The sequence below is a fragment of the Rhineura floridana genome, chromosome 9, assembly GCF_030035675.1.
Source record: "Rhineura floridana isolate rRhiFlo1 chromosome 9, rRhiFlo1.hap2, whole genome shotgun sequence".
In the NCBI taxonomy this organism is placed as follows: Eukaryota; Metazoa; Chordata; class Lepidosauria; order Squamata; family Rhineuridae; genus Rhineura; species Rhineura floridana.
This window is the reverse complement of record NC_084488.1, coordinates 83,994,762-84,011,070: the sequence shown is the minus strand read 5'-3', so window position 1 is coordinate 84,011,070 and position 16,309 is coordinate 83,994,762. Positions and strand designations below refer to the sequence as shown.

Genomic DNA, 16,309 nt, shown 5'->3' with positions numbered 1-16,309 from the left:
TTTGTTTTAGGAGTGATCGTGCTTTCAATCCTATATATTAATCATGAGGGCCAGTTTTTAAAAAAGAATTCACAGAATTTTATGGAGAGGCTGTAGGCTATTTTGGGCCTGATGTGTTTGAAATAAACAGGCTTTATGATTACTAAGTTTATATTCTGCCCTTCCTCCCAGAAGGTATTTATAATAAATACAATCAGCAATAAGACTCACAAAAATGAAATAGACTTGTAATATACTCCAACACACAAACATAAAAAGGACAATGCACAACAAAATAAATAAGACAATGAACTATACTACTATGAAAAAATTGGTTATAGTTCTGTTTTAACCATAAAATAGGCCCCAATTAATCCTAGGTTAAGATTTTCTGAACAATCTTTGAAGAATGTGCCCAGCTAATTCCTTTCATGTGGCTGATAACAGCTGTTTTCTTTTTGTCAAGAGGCTATTTTTACTTGTCTGTTGAAGCACATTACAAGTATATTTTCATATTTGTGGGTTATATTGCTGATTGTGTGTGATACATAGGGCCCCTTATTGCATACTGTACTGTACTTTGTAATAAAGTTAGGTACTTAGCAGCCCTTAATGATATCTCAAGAATGAAAATTCTCCAGAAAAGACAGTGGATAGACTTTAAAAACAAAATGAAAACCTGGTTCTGTATGTGCTCAGAGTGTTTAAAATAGTATGAAAAAGGAGCAAAACAAAAAATGGGCTGATCTCAGTATTGTGTGGGGTAATATTTATTTAAGACATTTCTAAACTGCCTTTCATCCAATGGATTACAGGGTGGTGTTTACTTTTAGGCAATATTATTAGAATATTTGGGGACGGTGTAAAAGCCGGAACGGAACAGGCTGGAATGGGCCCTTTATAAAAGAATTTGATGCCAAAAACACTGGGATGTGTTAGAGACCCTTGAAAACAACATTTAGGAACAAAAACCATTCCGATAGCCCGGAATGGCTACTTCCTAATGAGCCACACCTCTGAAATTCACCAGTCCCACATGACTACATGGGATGCATGCAATAAGACACAAAACTTCCACGCAAACTGTAATATGAGTAGGAACTCAAATGAATTAGATATAGTTAGATGGAGGAATCAGTTGGGAGAGGGACCAGTAGGAAAATGAAAGCAGAGCTCTTGGTTATGCTGCAACAGACGGTTAAGTAAAGTTTGTTCCTTCTAACGAGTATTTGTGATTCATTTCAACTCTTGCAAATATTACATGGTGTCAGAAGACTACCTAAAAACACAAGGCAGTGAAAAATGGACCAGTTGAAGCCTCCAGGAAAGTTGGTGTTTGAAGGAAATGCAGCAGAGAACTGGAGAAGATGGAAGCAAGGGTTTGAATTGTACTGCATTGCAAGTGGAGCAGATAAAAAAATGAGAGACTCTAGTCAGCATTATTTCTGCATGTGGCAGGTGAAGAAGCAAGAGAGGTATTTAATACTTTCCAGTTTGATGGTGATGCAGATAAATATAAAATTCAAGTTTTGATGAATAAATTTGAAGCTTATTGTGTGCCCAGAAGAAATGTTACTTATGAAAGGCACAGGTTCTTCAGTAGAATACAGAGTGAAGGAGAAAGGATAGACCAATATGTGACTGATTTGAAGCTTTTGGCTCAGACCTGTGAATTTGGGGAGCTGTGTGATTCTCTTATTAAGGATCGCATAGTGTGTGGCATTCAGACAGACAGACTGGGAGCCAAGTTACTGAGAGAGAGTGATTTAACCCTTGAGTGTGCAGTGAATATATGCAGGGCAGAAGAAGTGGCTGCAAAACAGATGAAAGATTTTGGGGCAACAGAAAAACAAATGGATGCCTTACAGGGCAAAAGTACCTTTGAAAAGCCAAAAGTAAGCCAGCTGAGTTGGAATTTCACGTTGTAGACTTTGATGCACGAGCTGTACTTGGTCTCCGGGCTGTGACTAATTTAAATTTGGTGCAAAGAGTTAATTTACTGAAAAGAGCTCCAGTAGATCAATGGGATGTTGCAGTTGAATGCAAATATGTATTTGAAGGCTTAGGTTGCTTACCAGATAAATACGCCATCAAAATCAACCCACAGATTCCACCTGTAATTCATGCACCTCGGAAGGTTGCAGTGGCACTAAGGGATAAAGTCCAAACGAAACTGACTCGTATGGAGCAGTTAAAAGTCATAGTTAAGGTAAAAGAACCTACAGAGTGGGTGAATTCAATTGTGGTTGTAGACAAGCCTGGCCGGGACCAGATAAGAACATGTTTAGATCCAAGAGATATGAACAGAGCAATTTTAAGAGAACATTTTCAATTGCCTACTGTAGAAGAAATTACCAGTAAGCTAGCAGAAGCAGAATTGTTTACGGTTCTTGATGCCAGTAGTGGATTCTGGCAAATTCAGCTAGATGACAACAGTTCCAGGCTATGCACATTTAATACACCTTTTGGCAGGTACCGATTTACTAGAATGCTATTTGGCATCTCTTCAGCTCCCGAGGTCTATCAGAGGATGATCCAACAGACTTTTGGGGTCACATGCTACATAGATGGTATCCTGGTTTGGGGGAAGACCAAACAGGAACATGATGAGAGACTGAAGAGAGTTCTGGACAGGTGCCGAGAGAGGAATCTGAAACTGAACAAAGTGAAATGCAAATTTGCCATGACTGAAATAAAATATCTAGGACACATCTTAACCAAAGAAGGACTAAAACCTGATTCATCTAAAATAGAGGCCATCACTGATATGCCCAGTCCAAGTAACAAAGCTGATCTTCAAAGATTTCTAGGAATGGTGACTTACCTAGCAAAGTTTATCCCAAATTTGTCAACAGTAACAACCCCTTTAAGACAGCTGTTGGCCCAAGATGTTGAATTTTGCTGGATGTCAGTTCATGAAACAGCATTCAAACTCCTGTTTTGAAATATTATAACGTGAAAGAACCTGTAACTCTGTCAGTGGACGCTAGTTCTACAGGCTTAGGTGCTGTACTGTTGCAAAGAGGTGCACCTGTTGCATATGCTTCTAAAGCAATGACTGCGGCCCAACAGAAGTATGCTCAAATAAAAAAGGAAATGTTGGCAATAGTGTTTGGATGCACAAGATTCCATCAATTTCTCTATGGCAAAAAGGTAACTGTGGAAACAGACCACAAACCATTGGAGGAAATTTTCAGAAAACCTTTGCATACTGCACCTCCAAGAATCCAAAGATGGCAGTTAACACTGCAGAAATATCAATTACAAGTGCACTATAGACCAGGCAAAGAATTAATAATTGCTGATACCCTTTCAAGGCATATCTTGAACAGGGTGAAGGAATAAGTTCTGAAGAAGCTGGGGTTGCTGTTAACCTCATGTTATCTTATTTACCAGTCTCCGAATCAAAACTGAAAGAATTTCAGGTGGTTACTGAAAATGATAGCATTTTGCAAATCCTGAAAAATGCCATTTTGCAGGGGGGGGCAGATAGAAGAGTAGGAGTTCCAGAGTGTATACGTGTTTATTGGAATTACAGAGAGGAATTAAGTGTTCATGATGGACTCATTTTTAAAAGTGACAGAATCGTAGTACCACAAGATTTGAGGAAAGAGATATTGAATATTATACATGAGAGTCATCTGGGTGTTGAATTATGTAAAAAGTGGGCACGAGAAGCTGTATATTGGTCAGGTATGTGTGCCCAAATTGAAGAATTGGTACTGTCATGTACCACATGTCACACCTTCAGAAATAAAATCCAAAAAGAACCAATGTTACCTCATGAAATTCCAAGAAGACCTTGGCAGAAGCTAGGAATGGACTTGTTTGAATTTGAAAGAAAGGACTATCTACTTTTGGTTGATCATTATTCAAAATATGTGGAAATATGTTTGCTTGAAGACACTACAAGTAGATCAGTAATTTTACACTGCAAATCTATATTTGCAAGGCATGGTATACCTGAAGAGGTTGTCAGTGATCATGGCCCTCAGGTTTGCTCTAGAGACTTTAAAATGTTTGCCAAAGATTGGGACTTTGTTCACACAACATCCAGTCCACTATTTCCTCAATCAAATGGAATGGCAGAAAGAGCGATCCAAACAGTAAAAAGGATTCTTAAGAAATCTAGTTTGAATAACACAGATCCTTATCTTAGTTTATTGGATTACAGAAATATGCCTACAGTAGATACAGCCTCACCTGCACAACTTTTAATGGGGAGATGTTTAAGAACAAGGTTGCCTACCTCAGCACCATTGTTACTACCTCAGCAGGTAAAAGGTGACATACAGACACATCTGAAGAGAAGACAAAAACAGAAGCTTTACTTTGACAAAGGTTCAAAGCCTTTACCACCTTTGCAGGTTGGTGATTCTGTTCATGTTTGGCAAGATGGAGTGTGGAAACCAGCGAGAGTGACTGGACAAAACATGACTCCAAGATCATATTTGGTTCAGACTGATGATTTAGCTGTCTACAGACGGAACAGAAGAGATCTTCAAAGCACTCCAAGTTGTGAACCAAAAATGGATGAGACTACTGAGACTGCAACTGCACCTCCATCAGAGGTAGACCTATCAGAGTCTCAAGACAACAGAAGTGGAACAGCTATAGCACAAAATGCCAGTGATATACCAGAAAAGATTTTGGACTCTGAGTTACCTGTTACCACATCAAGAGGCAGAGTGATCAGAAAACCAATTTGATATAGACAGTAGTTTCTATCTTTTTCTTTTTTTAAAAAAAAGGGAGATGTAATGTGAGTAGGAACTCAAGTGAATTAGATATAGTTAGATGGGGGAATCAATTGGGAGAGGGACCAGGAGGGAAACAAAAGCAGAGCTCTTGGTTATGCTGCAACAGACGGTTAAGTAAAGTTTGTTCCTTCTAACTAGTATTTGTGATTCATTTCAACTCTTGCAAATATTACACAAACCATGTTCCGATACCCGTTCCAGGTTATAATACGCTTTTACGTAAAACAGCCCAGAACGGCAACTTCCCAATGAGCCAGACCTCCGAAATTCACCAGTCCCACATGACTACATGGGATGCATGCAATAAGACACAAAACTTTGGCGCAAACCATGTTCCGATACCCATTCCGGGCTATAATACACTTTTACATAAAACAGCCTGGAACGGCAACTTCCCAATGAGCCACACCTACCAAATTCACCAACCACACATGTTGCTGCCTCTCCTTTTGTTGGGAAATGGGAGATAACACAGGATGACCCAGGAACCTCTGGGGTGATCAGCAATACCCTTTCTTGCTGTTTGTAGGTCCACTAATCAGCACTATTGGTGCTGCTACCAGGTTGTGAATGGCTGATGAATTGGGGAGAGAGAGAGAAAGAGAGATTGGAGGGGCAAGTCGGCTGGCTTTTACTCATAGCTTTTCTGCTGTAGGTAATGAGAGAAGACACTACTTGCTGCCACTGAGCCACCTCCACAGTATAAATATAGCATACCTGGCCTGCTGCCTTTTTGGTCTGAAAAAAGAAGGGATCATCCTGTCTCTGCAGAGACCAGCAGATCTTATAGTGCTCCTAGTGGGAAGAAGAGTAAACTGTAGCTATTATCTAGCACCAAAAGCTATCTGTAGTTGCATTCAATACTAGTATAGCTTACTACAAAAACCTTGCTAGGAAAGAAAAACAGCAATGTACTATATTGTTTTCACACACAACTCATTAATTATTACTAGAGCTGCCAACTAAGTAATATTTATTGGAGCAATTTGTTTTGCAGTTAAATTTGCATACTATCAACATTTCATTCAGGATGTTTTGTGTAGATGACTGTATAATTTATAAATAAACACCACCACTCGTTGGAATGAAAGGTCATCTTTAATATATATTACAGTAACATAAGAGAATCAAAGTATTCACAAAAATACAGAACTTTCAGCAGTATCAATTTAAATTTGACATCATCAGATGAAATTTGTCTCTGTTAAATTAACTGAAGTTATATTTGGCTATATACCATTGAAAACAATTGGACCGCATAGCACAAATCTTTGCTTGTGTGTATGCAAGTGGGTTAGCAGTCTACTTGCAAGTTTGATTGTTTGGGATGCTTTTGAACTGGCTATTGACGTGGCTGGTTCAGATGTTGTTCTGGGCTCTGTTCAGAAAGATGTATTATTGCATCGAACGTGGCTTATGTGGAAGTTTTGTGACTTTTTGCATGAATCCCATCGAGTTATGTTGGATTGGTGAATTTGGTGGGTCTGGCTCATTGGGAAGTTGCCATTCCGGGCTGTTTACGTAAAAGCGTATTATAGCCCGGAACAGGTATCGGAACATGGTTTGCGTGGAGGTTTCATGTCTTATTGCATGCATCCCATGTAGTCATGTGGGACTGGTGAATTTCGGAGGTCTGGCTCATTGGGAAGTCGCCGTTCCGGGCTGTTTTACGTAAAAGCGTATTATAGCCTGGAACAGGTATCGGAACGTGGTTTGCGTGGAAGTTTTGTGTCTTATTGCATGCATCCCATGTAGTCACGTGGGACTGGTGAATTTCAGAGGTCTGGCTCTCTTGGAAGTCGCCGTTCCGGGCTGTTTCATTCCGTTCTGGAGGGCATTTTGGTTGTTAAAGGGTTAATTAAATCCTATTGGAATGGTTTTTGTTCCTAAATGTTGTTCTCAAGTGTGTCTAACACATCCCAGTGTTTTTGGTATCAAATTCTTTTATAAAGGGCCTGTTCCAGCATGTTCCGTCCCGTTCTGGCTTTTACACCATCCCTAATATTTGTGGTCCACCAATCTGTTTTCAACTTTTAAAGCAAGTGTGCATACTTTGGGTGCACTTTTAAGGCATAACTGATACTCAATGAAATTTGAACTGTTTAAAAAGAGGTACGTAAATTAGTATTGTTTACAAGAATTCTGGTTGATCCGTTACCCATTCCTAATGAAACAACAATAAGCCATACATTTCAAGGCTGTTTCCCCTACACTGTTTACTGTTTTCCCTCTGTTGTACCTCTGGACATGGTATCTACTAACAAGATGTGACAAAGTGGGCTTTACTCCACAAAATTTACCCCTTAGTAATTTGTTGGTCTGTAAGGTGCTGTGAAACTATCTCTGTTTACTACAAGAGTAATAAGGCTGCCGCTTGACAGTTCAGGCAACATTTTTGAAATATATCGCAGAAAAAGAGCTTTTATTCATCAAGGATATTTAGATATAGCAGACGTCTTCATATAGTAATTATAATGAATGGATTTATTGTTATATTCTCCCTTTCACAAAGTTCAGATATAACTTCCAGAACATAAGAATGCAAAAGGGGAAAGATTCCAAATTTATTATTTTTATTATTATTTAATTACCAGTTTCCTTTTGAAAAGTCTTTTTTTGTCTTGAAGGAATTTTTCTACACCACGTAAATAGAAAGTGGTAATAATAATACTATGTATTTATTGAATTTATATCCCGCCATTCCTCCCATTCCCGTCCATTTTAATTCACTCACGCTGGTTATTATATACCATAAATATATATGGCTATGGTTACTATATATAAATAAATGCCCCCTCTATGATAAGCTTCCGCCAGACTTTGAAGACCTGGTTTTTCAGGCAGGCCTTTGGGATGGGTTAAGTTTTTACTGTTGGGTTTTAAATTTTAATGTTTTAATGTTTATGTATTTTTTCTTGTACGTCGCCCAGAGTGGCTGGACAACCAGCCAGATGGGCGACTAATAAATATAATATAATAATAATAATAATAATATATACCATAAATAAATATCAGTCAGGAAGGTGGTGAATGAACAAATGGTACTGAAACTCAGACTCTTAATTTGCAGTATCTCTTGGTGAATACTATAAAGGTGTTTCATTAAAACTTGTGGCAGTAATATACTAGGAACAATCTCCTAGTACTACTTTCTGGTCCCGCTCCGACTCGCACTTCCTTCAGGACACCATGGCAACAGTGTCAAAAGCCTCTAAGAGATCAAGGAGGACCCACTGGGTTGCATTGCCCTGTATCTCCTGATAAAGGTAATCAATCAAGGGCACCAAGGATGTTTCTGTGCCAAAATCAGGCCAGAAGCCAGACTGGAATAGATCTAGATCATCTGCTTCACCTTGCCCAGGAAAGGAATGTTAGAGCCAGGACAGACGTTTTCAAAAACCTCTGGATCCAGCGACGACTTCTTCAAGAGGGTTTGCACTACTGCCTCTTTCAAGGCAGTAGGCATAACTCCAGTAGTGAGGCACTGACCACTCCCTGGAACCATCCAGTCAATTTTCTCCTATATTTTTCTCCTATATTGATGGGTAGGGATCAAGAGAGCATGTAGTTGGCCTCACTATCGCAAGCGTCCTGTCCACATCCCTGGGTTGCAACAACTGACCCCACAAGCTATAATTTGACAGTGCTCTAAGACCTCGACCAAGCCTGAACCAGTTGTAGCATCAAGTTCAGCATGAAGTTGTGTAATTTCCCCCTTAAAGTGATTCACAAATCTCTCACAATAGGCTATGAGTGGCCTATTGTTGATGATACCACACTGGTCTGGATCATCCAGTTTACCACTCGAAACACTTCTGCTGGGTGATTCGCTGAGGATGCAATAATGGCCAAGAGACATGTTCTTTTAGTTGCCACTGCTGCCACGTGATAGGAATTGCTATGTACTCATACCTCTCTTGGGTCAGATTCACACTGGAACTTGTGCAACCTATGCTCTGTCTGATGTCAGGCCTACTTCATTGACTGAAGCTCTTCAGTAAGGCAAGGAGCCTTTGGGGCACCCAGTGGCCAGAGATGGCGCTTAGGAGCAATCATGTTGATGGCCCTTTCCACAGTGAAGCTAGGGTCTCAATAGAAACACTAGCCATGCTACCTGGAAAATACCCCAGAGCATTCATTCCCTCACATTTCATCAATCTCTGGGGGCGGACCAATCTAGCTGGTCATCCAGCCCTGCAAAGGGTGTGTGTTAGTCACAGCCAATCCAAACCTTATCACAGAGTGTTCCATCCATGACAATAGGATAATATTCAGTCCCCATAATCACTAGATCCTTTCCAATGCCCCCTGTAGTGAAAACCAGATCTAGGGTATGACCTGCTGTATGTGTTGGGACAATATATTGTGACAGCCCCATGGTTGTCATGGCAGCCATGAAGGCTGGCCCAGAGAAGGCAGCATCAGCATGGATACTGAAGTCCCCTGGGACTAGTGTCCTGGGCTTCTCCCACACCACACCAGAGACTGCCACCAGATAACTGCAGAAAGACTCAGTATGCTTTGTCATTTCAAGTAGAAAGGGTTTTCTTTTGTAGTTTTTTGCTCAAATTACCACAAGATGGCAGTGTTTACCTAGTAGTCCCCCCCCCCACATATTTTATTATGAGATGTTCTTATGTAAGATCTGAGATACTGTTTTGTCTAATTTTGGTTGTTTAGCAGCCCACCAGGGTATCAAAAGCTTGAGATTTTGAAGCAATCAACAAAATTAACATTTTCAAAAATAAATATTTCATGATGATATTAAACATTCAAATATCTTTAGTTTCTTTGTGAACTTGAGAGAGAATGCAAGCAAGCAAGCAAAAACAACACATTGCTTTTTGGATGAAAAGTACTAGAGAATACTGCTGAGACATAGTCTTTTCCCAGCCATATTCCTGCAAGTCTATCACAGGGAGGCATGTGTGGACCAAAAGACCCTGGATGTCCTTCATGAGTTCTGCATATCATGCTGCCTATCAACACATCCCAGAGGCCCCTCCTGCACAGCTGACTTCACTGGTACCTGCCTGCTCCTTCCCTAGTTGGGACCATGGCCTGATAAATTCTTTAAAAAATCAAAGAAATATCAGTTGATAATATCTCTGTCAATCAAGAAATGCTTTGGTGGTATTTCAAGGACATTACTTGTTTGCTGTTCCCATAGACCCTGGGCTGGCTACAGGTTTAACAGGGACATCATTGTCCTTATTACTATTTAAATTTTGTAACTGTTACAGAATTATGTAATACATTTTACATAATGTGAGCTGCCTTGAGCATGGCTTATTATGGAATGGCAGTATACAAATAAATGATGATGATTATCTTTTCCTGCAAAAATAACACTAGTATCCTTGTCCACTTTGATTCCTGCGTCTTTGCAAACATAATTATCAACAGAAATTAACACCTAGTAGTTGAATTTGAATGGCGCTACCTTATGGGTTCCTATTGGGAGGAAGGGCGGGATATAAATCTAATAACAACACTACTACCACTGCTTATTACTATTTTAGATTGGCAAATATGGTTTTTAATCCTCTGGTCTGAAAATGAAAGAGGGGGACATTTTTTATTAGGACTGTGCAAGCCCCCTGCACATCTGATTTGTGTCCTGACCTGACCTGCATTGATTTGGGCCCATCTGACTGAATTTGGACCCTATATCTGAATTGAGAAATTTGGGGACATGGTAGCCCCTTGAGCGGAGATTAACCCTGCCAAATTTCTGATAGGTAGCTCCAGGGTTTTTTGTGTTACCCGCTTTTAAAGTTTGATTTTTTCCAAACACTGTGACTAGAGAGTGTTGAGTCAGATTTTAGCCCTGGATTGGATTCCCTTCCCCTCTGCCCTCCCTGGTGTTCTCCCTATATTGTGTTGTAATTAATAATTGCAACACTTTATAAGAAAATCAGTCAGCTTCTCTACAGAGTGTTTTCAGCTCCAGATTCGGAGCAGACCTGAACCAGCTTGAGTTTTGGCCAGATCAGTTGTATAGCCCTAAATTTTATACTTTGTAAGTCATGACATATGTGTAAGTTCTTGTTCTTGTTTTTGGTGTGAATTTGGACATGCAATTTATTTAAAAAGCAACCAATCCCATAAAATAAAGGAAGCTACAGCAAAAACAAACAAAAAACCACCTCACTTAAAATCCAGAACAGCTATAAAACATACACTTTGTGTTCAATTTGCACTTTGTGTTTGATACCATATTCACACCTTTTACAGGGTTGTACTGCAATCTAAGGCAATTCAAGAGGCCTTAAGCTCTTCAAGTGATTTTTTTGTATCTTTAGATGAGCCTAGCTAGGGAAAGCCAATTAGGGTGGGCCTGTGTCCTTGCTATATCTGACAGGAAGCTGATAGAAGCTTCTACATGTTTCAAGAAAGGGGAAAGGGGTTTGTTAGCAGCAAAGTAATTCTGCACTTTTCTGAACCTCATTGGGGTTGAAGTTACTGATACTTGACCTAGAAAAGTTATGTAATTACTAAGTGTATTATCCTTCTTCTAAAAGCATTAACATATGCCCAAACTCCTGTAGTCTGACTTGTCTTTTAGATAGTAAGCTTCTTAAGGGCAGGGACCTTTCCATAAAATTCAGTAAGGTGCCCTACATTGATGGTATAGTACAGTAGGGCCCCACTCATACAGCGGGTTATGTTCCAGACCCCGCCTAAAAGCGAAACCCGCCTAAAAGCAGAACTCATTTGATAGAATGGTGCCCGACGCCCGAAAAATGCCGTAAAAGTGGAACAAGCACTGTATGAGTGGGGCCTTACTCTAATTGAAAGCCGCCGTATTAGTGGAACACCTAAAAGTGGGCTGCCGAAAAGCAGGGCCCTACTGTACAAATAATTGGCCTAATAATTATTAAATTCTCAGGAAAGTAATTATGAGGCCTAAAAGGGGTTTAAATGATGCACACGACAAAACATGCTGTGTAAGTTACTCATTGTGTTAGTTGGTCACATTTTCTTAAACCTAACAAATTCAAACAAGAGAATGCACTTAAAGCATATAGATTTTTATTTTAATTTGTTGATGGGTGTGTTTGAGTTTTATGACCAATATAACATGCTCAACAAACATGAGTTTTGGAACATGGCGACGGGGAAGGCTGCTCCGCTCCGAGCTTCAAGATGAATATAAATTATTTACGATGAGCGGCTAAAGAAGAAAGTGTGAATGAGAAGGAGAGAAGGAGCTGAGCAATTCACATATAATTGCTCACCCTTACTAAGTGCTACAGCTTAAATGCCTTCCCTTCCCTCTACAGGGGAAGGGAGAGAAGAAAGGCAGAAGAATTCTATCCACCTTCTACGCCTCCCACGCCCAGTATCAACCTGAAACAGCTGAGCAGAGCACCCGTATGGGGCGCTGCGTTGAAAGCTTCGGCAGCGACTAGAAAAGAGCGCGTAAATGCATAGGAGTTGAGTAACTTATATTCCATCTAACTACTTGCCCTTCCAGAACTGCTGCAGCTCAAACGCCTCACTTTCCCCCCATGGGAGGGGGGAATAAGAAAGGTAATAGAATCTCATCCACCATCCATGCCTACCATCCCATGCAACAATCCAGAACACTTGAACACGGCACTCCCTTGGGATGTTGCTTGAAAAGTGTTTGTAGAAGCTAGAAGCCGAGACGCCAACTTATCACGGACATTGTGTCTGTGTAGCGGTTGGAGAGGAGAGCGGAACATGGGAACGTGAAGGAATTGAACAACATGTACTTCATCTAGTTGTCTGCCCTTCCAAAGTGCTGCAGCTTAAATACTCCACCCTGAGGTACTGCTTGAAAACTGTTTACATTGGTCAGAAGCTGAGATGCTAACTCACTGCGGACATTGCATGTAGAACAATGTTTGGAGAGAGTTAGCGTTCCGGGGAGCTTACACCTGAGCTGAGAAATACACAGACACATTTTTCTTTTTCTTATTTTCCCCTTTTCTCTTTCTTTTTTTAAGGGGAAAGAGATTAGCTTGTTAGTAACATCAACTAAACCTAAATTTTTCTCTCTTCCTGCTTTTTATTGTTCATGATTTTCTTTTAGTATATAATTTTTTGTGTGATTATTGTTTTTGCTAGTGTGCAATTTTGATACAGATGGAAATGAGAAAACTTAAAAATTTAATAAGAATATGAGCAGCAAAGATCCTATAATATGAACGTTTATATATAATTTTCTTTTTTGATATATAAATCTTTTTTTCTCTGTATAATTTTTTACTCTGTTGAGAATAGCTTCATAAAGTATACTTACTAATTGAGTTGGTACTTAAACCAGATAAGTTTTATATCTTTGGGGGCTAAGTTTTGTACATTTAAGTATTACTTGCAATATATTGTAATATATAATTAACTGGCCACTATCACATGTATTGTTAATAATCTTACTGGAATACTGCTTCTTAACAACCACCACTTTACTCTACTATAACCCTACTTTCAAAGAAGGAATAACAACAACAGAACCAAGTAAAAATAGGACTGTGACATCTGAGTTCCTCCCTCTGATCACAATTAAGAAAATGGGAAAGAAAACAGCTAAAACCAAGGATTTAAAACAAAGCTTAATAACAAGACTTAAAATTAAATCAAGAGGAAATGAACACAAATAAAGGACCTCCACAAGAAACAGAGATGGAAGAGCAAATTACAGAAGGAAACTTGTTAACAACAGAGCAAGGACCTGCAGAAAACAACTTAGATCTGGTGCTCTCTTTAAAATCTTTGCTAATAGAAGAACAGAAAAACTCAGAAGCAAGAATTAATAAAATTCTGGAGCAAAGGGATGAAAAATTCTTAGAATTATTACAACAAAGAGACTCAGAATTTAAGAAAAAGTGGGAAGAGCGTGATAAAAACCTAGAAGAACAACTGGACATAATAACAGACAAAATGAAGAACTTGGAACAAAAACTGGAAAAACAGGATAAAATTATAGAAGACCTACAGAGAAAACAAGAATCGGAACAAGTGCGAGCTGATGTAACAAGTAAAGAGATTAAAGAACTGAAAACCATAGATGAACATTTAAAAACAGATCTAAGAGCTACAATTTGAATCAAGGAAATATAATCTTAAATTTAGAGGTCTGCCAGAGAAAATAGAGCAAGAAGACCTTATAGGTTTCCTTTCAACTAAATTGATGGATTATTTATTTAAACTTAGACAGTCCTGCAGCAGTTGGCATTGAGACAGCTATAAGAATTGGTGCAAGAATGAATAAACCTCGTGATATTCTAGTTACATTTATCACTTTAAGAGTTAAAGAAACAATATAACAAAATATGTGGGCCAAGAAAAGGTTAATATCCACCCGGAAATTTTGTCAAGAAGAAGGGAATTTAAATTTCTAACAGAAAAATTACAATCATTTGGGATACGATAAAACTGGAGCATTCCTTTCAAGTTAAATATCCTAATAAAGAATGAATGGGTCTGGATTAGAACATTGAATAATGCAAAACAGTTAGCTACAGCATTAGAAGATCCAAATTTTACTCAGTTCTCTCCAACAAAGTAAAAATAGACTCTCAATCTAAATATCAAATTTGAAATTAGTTATTTACCACTTTTTTACTGTTTATTTGTGTAAATTGTCTAAATTTTAAAATGAATTCATTAGAATTAATATCACTTAATGTTAAAGGCTTAAATTCTCCAGTAAAACGTAAAAGATATGCTAGACAATTGAAACAAGAACAAGTAGATATAATCTTCTTACAAGAGACTCATAAAACAAGGACAAGAAGTTTATTTGGAGCAACTAAAATTGGGCATAACATATGCATCAAGTGAAAAAGCTAAAAGAAAAGAAGTTGCAATAATGATGAAAAATCCAAATATTAATGTAATAAATTGTGAAAAAGATGAAAATGGGCATTACATACTTTTGAATGTACAGATTTCTAATCATAATTATAGCTTAATTTGTGTATATGTGCCATTAATCAGACAAATGTTTTTAATAATACAAACAATTTAATAAAAAATCATGCACAAGGAGAAGCTATTCTTGGAGGAGATTTAAATGGAGTAATATCATCTACAATGGATAGATCTAAAAAAAAAGCATTTCAAGGAAAATTACTTAAAATGTTTATAGAAATGATGAAGCAGAACAACTTAGCAGATGCTTGGAGATTCTATCATCCAGATGATAAAGATTATACATATTTCTCCCATGTACACAACTCATTTAACAATAGATTACTTTTTGACAACTCTGTACTTGCTCACTCAAATAGAAGAAATTAAGATTCAACCTATGACGTACGCAGATCATGCCCCAATAAAGATAAAACTAAAATTACAACAATGTCAAGATAATACATTATGGCAATTAGATAATATACTCCGGAGCTGAGGGCGATGAAACAATATAGGAGATGGCTTGAGTGCAGATGGAGGCGGACTCCTGACAAATGCAACTTGGCATTAGTGAGGGCTTATAATAAGACGTATTTTGGGGCAGTGCAGGCGGCGAAGAAACAACACATCACTGCCTCTATTCAATCTGCTATCTCTCGTCCGGCGGAGCTTTTTCAAACTGTAAAGGGGCTTTTACATTCTGGCCCTAAGGACGTGATTGAACCGTCGAAAGCACACTGTGACGAATTTGCCAAGCACTTTCAGAATAAAATCTCTTGCATCCGTCAGGACTTAGACTCCAATGTTATAGCAGTTGATTCAAACGAGGTCTCCGGAGCACAGTCTGGTCATGTTTTGTTGGATGAGTTTCAATTGGTGCAGCTTGAGGACGTGGACAAGGTGCTTGGACAGGTGCGTGCAACCACCTCTGTGTTAGATCCTTGCCGTTCATGGATAATAAAAGCTAGTAGGGATGGCACTACTGGCTGGGCCAGGGAAGTGATTAACGCTTCACTATGTGAGGGAGTGGTCCTGAACCACCTTAAGGCGGCGGTGGTGAGACCACTTTTGAAGAGATCCTCCCTGGACCCAGAAAATTTGAATAACTACAGGCCGGTAGCAAATGTACCATTCCTGGGCAAGGTTCTGGAAAGGGTGGTTGCATCCCAGCTCCAGGCTCTCTTGGATGAGACCGATTATCTAGATCCATTTCAATTGGGTTTCAGGCCCGGTTTTGGCATGCAGACGGCCTTGGTCGCCCTGTATGATGACCTTTGTCGGGAGAAAGACAGAGGGAGTGTAACCCTGTTGATCCTCCTTGATCTCTCAGCGGCTTTTGATACCGACCATGGTATCCTTCTGGGGAGGCTTGCGGATTTGGGAGTTGGAGGTACCGCTTGGCAGTGATTCCGCTCCTATCTGACAGGTCGTCTCCAGAAAGTAGTGCTTGGGGAGCACTACTCGATGCCCTGGGCGCTCCAATATGGAGTTCCACAGGGATCAGTCTTGTCCCCAATGCTCTTTAACATCTATATGAAGACGCTGGGTGCCGTCATCAGGAGTTTTGGAGTGCGTTCTCATCAGTATGCTGATGATACGCAGCTCTACTTCTCCTTTTCACCTTCTTCAGGTGAGGCTGTCAAGGTGCTAAACCGATGCTTGGCAGCGATAATGGACTGGATGAG

General features: G+C 39.3%; 1 protein-coding gene across 5 annotated transcripts in view; it reads left to right on the top strand.

The window, feature by feature from the left end:
• Positions 1–16,309, top strand: part of REC114 (REC114 meiotic recombination protein) — a 73,154-nt gene that overhangs the window by 1,164 nt on the left and 55,681 nt on the right. Inside the window, exon 1 of one of the 5 annotated variants that reach the window (XM_061585215.1) lies at positions 12,511–12,536. The exons of the other annotated variants lie outside the window; for them this stretch is intronic. The gene's annotated coding sequence lies outside the window, so the exon portion shown is untranslated. Of the gene's footprint in view, positions 1–12,510; positions 12,537–16,309 lie in introns of those variants that run through there. 5 annotated transcript variants of the gene reach the window in all.